The sequence below is a fragment of the Meleagris gallopavo genome, chromosome 2 (assembly GCF_000146605.3).
Source record: "Meleagris gallopavo isolate NT-WF06-2002-E0010 breed Aviagen turkey brand Nicholas breeding stock chromosome 2, Turkey_5.1, whole genome shotgun sequence".
NCBI classification, from domain to species: domain Eukaryota; kingdom Metazoa; phylum Chordata; class Aves; order Galliformes; family Phasianidae; genus Meleagris; species Meleagris gallopavo.
Genome location: NC_015012.2, coordinates 58,778,013 through 58,785,250, shown reverse-complemented (window position 1 = coordinate 58,785,250; position 7,238 = coordinate 58,778,013).

Genomic DNA, 7,238 nt, shown 5'->3' with positions numbered 1-7,238 from the left:
TTTGCCATTGCTTTTTTGTAAAAGGCATTCTGAAAGATCTAGAAAGTTGCAAATGTACCATGATGGAGACAGTCTCATGGAAGAAAATTGAAGAAAATTGTTATATATTATCATGTGAAGTAGTCTTCATCTCCTGTCTTTACCCTTTTCCTCCTTTTTCTTGCTCAGGTGAATAAATGTAATGGAGCAGAGGAGCTATTGCCTAGACAGCATTGAAATTGGTAGTTTTGAGATTCACGAATTAAGAAAACCATGATAGCTTCCTAAAATAGAGTTACCATGCATCAGAGAAGAGAATTTACCCCAAATGGTCTGACATCAGTGTTCATCATCATGTACCACTCCAAGCTCATGGCAGAGTAATCCAAGGGCACTGCTTCAGCTAGGAAAGAAAGAACTCAAATCATAGCTGCCTTTGTAGATAAAAATAGGGGGGTGCTAGTATGCTGCCGCATGACAAGTTTTTACCAGAGAGTTGGAACATTTTCATTTTGCATGGCAAACCAATGGCACTGAGTTTGCATGGCTTGCAACCACTCTGAAGGGATCATCCTCTCTTCACAGCCCCTCTCCCCTTGCCAGTCTTCACCATCAGCTCTGTGTTATCCACCCTGAGAATCTCTGATCAGAGATTCTACCAAGTGCCACCACCAGTCCTTGCCATCAGGAAAAGCCAGCAGAAGTTTTCCTCTGAGGCTTGTTTCCAAGGGAGAAAGCCTTTCCAAGAAGAATAAACAGTAAACATACCAAGTTCTTGCCCACTATATCAGGGTAATGCAGAGTCTTGTTACAGAAAACACTGTTGGTAAGGCTGATTTTGGCCTGTCACACACGATTGCACAACACAACACAGTGCAATGACGTGAGACAACTAAATGACAAAATGCTGGCTCTCAATCAAACATGTAAAGCACCTATTTTCAGCTCTACCATCTGCTATCAGTTTGCACAGTGTCTTTTCCAGCTGAAAACACAATGCAGATTGGCACAAATGGAGCATTCCTCTGGCTGATCACAGACTGCAAGATACATTTTTTTTCTCCTCCTGTGGCTGGCCCATCTCTGATTTGTTTTTTTTAATTTCCATAACAAGTAGGCTGCCCTGTGTAAGCTAAATCTTGATAAAGAAAAAACAGTCCCATGGGATAAATGTTCTCTAGCATCCTGTCAGTCAAAATAATAGTATGTCACTTCTACCTTAAAAAAAAGCACACAGAAATCAACAACTGAAACTAATAGCAATATTAGTTTAATCTTTTCCACTGAAACCCCTTCTCTGGGGACTTCTATTACTTAACACTCTAGAATATCATTAACTCTGTTGTCATCTACTGATGAACAGTAAAAGGAAGTTCAGTAAAGTAAGTAAAATTACAGTAAGTAACTTTTTTTGTTGTCATGTAACTTTCTGTAAAAAAAAGACACTTTAGGGAGTCTAATGTGGAAAACAGCAAAGCAAAACAAAAGAAATTCAACAACATCTAAGCTTTTCTATGAAGGCCGAAAACACCCTCAGCCATTTCCTGGTTGTTTCCATTAAGTTGATTACTCCTTTAGAGCCCTGTTTTGGAGGGATGGAGCTAATCCGAAATTCTTTCTTTTTTAATAAAGAACAAAACCACTGGGACCTTTGCTGCTTTCTTCCCTGAATAAATAAGATGTTTCTGAGTTGAAACCCTGGCTCTGTTGACTTCACTGGGGCCATGATTTCACCCCAGGAATTATTCTAAAAGCATTACTCATTTAATAAGCATACCACACTAATTCTCTACTGTTTCCGTATGAGCACCTCCCAGTGCCAATATAAACCTACTGCACAAAGCTACATTAAAGCAATATTTATGGTTGAGATCTTAACACAAAAGTCAGGAAACTCAGAGTTATGGTTCCCCCAGCCAACCATAACCAGGGGTAGCTTTAGTGTTTTGCATTACTGTGTCTGTACTCTACAATGCATGTCCAAATGCCAGTGACTGAGTTATAGCTGCTGTGGGAACTATAGCTTTGGATTTCTGTATATTTTTGAATTTAAATTCTCAACCCAGGTCATGAACAACTGTGAAAATTATGATTGCAGAGAAGTTTAGTATCTCCTGTTTGCTATTCTTGGTTACTGCCAACGGTCACACAGGAAAATGGTGAGCTCTCGCTGGTGTGTGGATGTTGGGAAGCCTGAGGGTCTCTTTTACCTTGATGAACACAATACTTCAGTTACACTTATAAGGTATATAATGATCAACTTTTCCACAAGCTCTGTATCATTCAGCAGATACTCTAGGAGAGAGCGGGGGAGCTAATGCCATCTGACAGAGATTACTTAACGTAAATAATGGTAATATCCAATTAACTTGGTCAGAGACAAGAATAAGCTGCTTTTGTGTTCAGTTTATACAATGTTAGGCAAATGCTGCATCTCCATTGAAGGGAAATAAGATTGTTTTTACCCTGTGTTCTCAGAGTAGAGAAGATATGGAGAGGAGAAAGTTTGTACAGTGGGCAGTGCTGACAAGAATGTAACAGCAGTGTGAGAGAGTCCATGCAACAACACTTCTCTGTCAGACCTAGGGCTACTCAAGGGAAATTTTATCTGTAAGCTAGGTAGTTAGTATGCAGCTTATTTCAAGAATTGTTTCAGACGTGAATATTGTGCAGTAAGGACTACAAATAGATTTAATAGCTTGGCAATATCTGGAATTTGATGCAGAAGTTTACAGTAAATTGAATATATATTTTTAGTGGTGTTTCTCAAAGGACACGAAGTTGAACTCTGACTTACAAAGCCAGCTGACTTGGGAGCAGGGTAATGGCTTGAATATCAAAGAAAGAAAAGCAAAGTCTAGAAGCTCTTTCCCTGCACCCTGTGCAGTGATGGGCTGGAACTGGCCATAGAGAGAATAGTTGAAGGCTGCTGGCATTTATCTACCATAAACCTGGGAGGAAAAGAAATGACTTAAGCATGTAATTCCTTAAGTGGAAAGTTCACAAACATATTCAAGTTTGAACAAACTCTACTAATTTAGCTGGGATGCACTTCTTGGTGTTCTGTAGTCTAATTTACATTGGGATTGTAATCACAATTTTTTGTCCATTAGTGAGCACGTCTACTTTCTAAAGCAAGTTATAATCTTGTCTCCTGGGAAAACAATCCAACCAAAGCAGAGCATGATAACTGGAACAAGAACTGCAAGTGCCTACTAGCAGCCACTCCGAATCATCACCTATGTTTGCTTTCAGATGTTATCAACATCCCACTGCAAGAATGAATGAAGTGATATATCTGGCTCATGGACCAAGACATGAGGAGTGTTTTCCCCTGCTCTTAACAGATGCCAGCAGCAGCACACAGCTGAATTGGCCCTTCCAAAACATAATCCCTTTTGAACATGGCTGCTGATATGTTCGTACCTTATGTTTATATGTCTTGGCTTTTAGTTTTACATATTGAACTGCTTGGACAAGATCAATATGTACGGTAACAGCATTCCCATTGACTACGTGAGTCCAGCTGCTCCTGCCCCATGTTTTCATCAGATTTCCACCTCTGTCTGAATATAGCAATGGTATAACTGGATTGCACAACAATAAAAAAAACTGACATTTTTAAGTCCAAGTAGTAGAAATATTTTGCTTTATGCATATTTATTTCTTCAGTGTATTTTGCAGCAGCTCTAACAGTGCTCCGCTCTAGGTAGGAATTAAAAGCAAGTCGCTTAACTCAGGGCTTTTGCACAACCAGACAACGTTCTGCAGACAGATCTTTCGTAGGCATTCATTTAATACCTCGGAGAAGAGACAACTAAGTAAAGCTTATCAAAAACCTGGAAAAAGCAAAAATCTCCAAATAAGGTATTTTTAGCTTTATATAAGCAACATGTCTGTTGTTTTTAAATAATCTTTATTGGAAACTGCTTGGAGTATAAACATATGGACTCTCTGAAAAAAGTTTGCTTGTGCTCTGCAAAGCAGTTGCTTATGCTTAGAAACGATGTCATTTTATACTCTTAAAAATAATGAAAGGGAATTAGAATTACTTACCAAGCTATTAATTAACCTTGGGTTATGGTATCCTTCTAGAAAACTGCTTGATCTTAAACAACTTTTATTATCTCATATTTATCAGTTCACCAGAATGGTAGTTTGCAGATCCAGAAATCTACCAAGCATATATTATAGAATTAGGTGCAAACATAATTTTCAGTGTTATTTTCACTGCTGAAAAGAGATGTTATTGCCATGGCAGCAGGGTATCAGACTTTTGGGCAAAACTGAGGTATCAGCCTCACTGCTTATTAAATCACAGCTTGTGAGGCAGTTTCTTCAGATTCTAGATGTTAAGTTCTGATGCTGAGTGATATGAACTACTGAATTTTTTATTTTTAAGGAGAAGGTGACGGTTTACTTGCATATCTGCCGTGAAGCAAGGATCTCTAATGGGAACTGAAATTGAGAGTGTCATTTGGAAAGACGTGGAGTAGCTGGTGTCTGCAGCTTAGCTTAATGTAACCAAGGGAAAAACGCAAGTCTTTGCCCCTTAGTTTTCCATGATTTCCTTTTGCATGTGCAGAGTGTTTTGCATACCTGTGACCTTTCAATTAACATTATTTATATCCCAGTAAACTGCCATGCTACTTTTCCAGATGTCCTAATCTGTTATGTAAATGAATTTATTAAACCCAGGCACTTGCCTCAATGAAATCTGCCAAATCCACTGCGTCTGGGCCCACATGCGCTATAGACTAAGCTTTATTTGCATAAACTTGCTCTGTAAGCGTAATCTGCAGAGTTAAAGTTTCACTAATGTAAATCCTTGACAAATCAAGTGCAGATGTAAGTCTTTGCCCCCAGGCTCAGCCTGTCAATTCACTGCCTCCCCTGTATCTTCTCCTTGCTCTCCCTTCTCTCCCTGCAAGTGTTTTTTAGTACTAGTAGTCATTTAAAGCTGTTTATGTAGATACATTGCAGGTACTTAACATGACACTGAACGTTAGTCATTTAGGCTTTTTCCTTTTGATCAAGCTGTCTCACAAAACAGTGCTGGCACGTAATTCTGGGTGTCTGTTTGTACCATCTGGAAAAATTTGCTCTGCCAGTCCCTGAGTGCCAGACAGATTGTTTCAGTTCACCAGGCGATGTTCCAGATAAGGAGTCAAGCTCAATGAATGGTTAATGTAAGCTGGCAAATTCCACCATGTCGCCAAGGCACATTCAGTCAGAGGGCAGTAGGGGGTGTAACTCCCTAAAACCACGAGCAAGAAGGGGGGATGGGGTGAGGGGATGATTCCCGAGCTTGGCAATCCATTGTCTGTGAGAAATGAAAAATTCCTGCTGGTAATAAAACCGGTAGATTTAAAAATGAAACAAAGTCTGCCAGCTCTTGAACCTCTTATGAGATGGAGGAAAATGTTAGTTTTGAATTCAGAGGGTGTTGGCACACACTGGGTTTGTTTCTGATTACTTCAAGTCTAAATATGTTTCCTTTGCTGGTACCCAGTTGCTATTTATTTGGCTTTAGTCTTTGATCTCTCTTATGCTGGCACATCATAAAAAACATATTCCTACTTGAGTTCTGTATTATTCAGTTAGTCTCTGCTTGGTTTGTTCACCAGGCCAGTTGTACCTACAGAATAAGTCTTTCTTTGTTTTTGATAGACTCCAGGTGTTTATCACTGTAACTTACTAATGGACTTGACCACAGAATATGCGTGCAAGAAGCAAACTGAAAACCTAATGGCAAAATTACTGGTTTGATAATTCAGTGACCTGCTATATAGTAACCACACGAACCACACACATGCACGCATGCATACACATATGCACACAGACTGTTTTGTAAAAGAGCAGATGTTTTTAAGACTTTGCTTGCTGAGCTTATTTGACATGAATTTTCTATACTGGAAATTAAGTTTCACTTCAAATTTACTTGTCACCAGGAGTTTTTTTGCAAAGCTTTCCAACTCTAAGCCTTGCTCATTCAATTCCACATGACAGTGCATTTTAGGTGCTGCAGTTCATAGGACTGTGCTCTCTGCATCTCAGAATTAGCTGTGCATTCACAAACAGTGGGATCTTGTATGTTTTTGAAGTTTCATATCATGTATTAACTCCACTGTTTGGCAGGAGCCACAGATGACTCTTTTTTGTTGTTGTTGTTGTTTTGTTTTTTTGTTTTTTTTCCCCCAGTTCTGGTGAACCCAACTTTTTCTAATAGGAAATGATAGAAATTCTACTTCAAAAATGTCCATATTCCTACACATACCACCAAATGAGAACTGCCTTGTTAAAGTGCAGCTCTCTCGCCTCTGCACCCCAGAAATAACCTGTAGTTGAATTTTTAGGAAGAAGAATTTGTAGCAAAATGACCAAACATATCTACCCGCAACACCATCAGGACAGTTTCTTCTCTGGATCTGCTGGAAATGCAAATGTTTTTCATATGCCTTTGTCTTTGGCATACGGTGCTTACAGGAACAGCAGCTCAGCTGCAGGCTGGAGACAATGCACTGTAAGGTCAAAGAAGCAGTGATAACTGCTGTTACATTTAGAATTAAGAGTAGAATTAAGTCAATAGCTCAGGTTGCTAATAAGTGAATCCATTGTGACATTACAGGTAACCCAACCATTCCTCACTGATGAACTTCCATTTCTTACTATTATTGTTTGTTTATTTCCATATTTTAAAACCTTCAAAGGCTTCTTGAGTCTGAATGTGTTGCTTTGTTTACTGGCTTCATAAAAACTATCAGGTTTTTATTTCAGAGTATGCTTCCAGTTTTACATGCAGCTTAACATAGTTGCTGTCTCAGAACTGTAGAAGTGTTCATCTTTGGAAGTGTGTGGAAAAGATTCTCTGAATACAATTACCAGGTTCTGTATTACCCCATTTATACTTGCTAAGTATTAAATACAAATATTTTGCTACTTTTATCTTTGGCTGAAGGAGAGGTTTCTCTCAGAGAAATGCATTCTGTGTTGATTACTTGTGCGGTCATCATGCTGATGCAGAGTTTTAGCTAACACCCTCAGGAGAAGAAACTGATGCAGCGGTTCAGCATAATAACAAAGAACACATGCAAACCGTTTCGAGGAGTATAAGGAAAACAAATGGCAACGGACAGTTTCCCTGCAACTGATTTGTAAGTCTGTCTTTCCATTGGATCCCATACATTTTAACTGTTACAAATGCTTTTCTACCTCTCAGACAGTTTGCAGAAAAAAAGAAAAAAAAAAAAAAAGAAAAA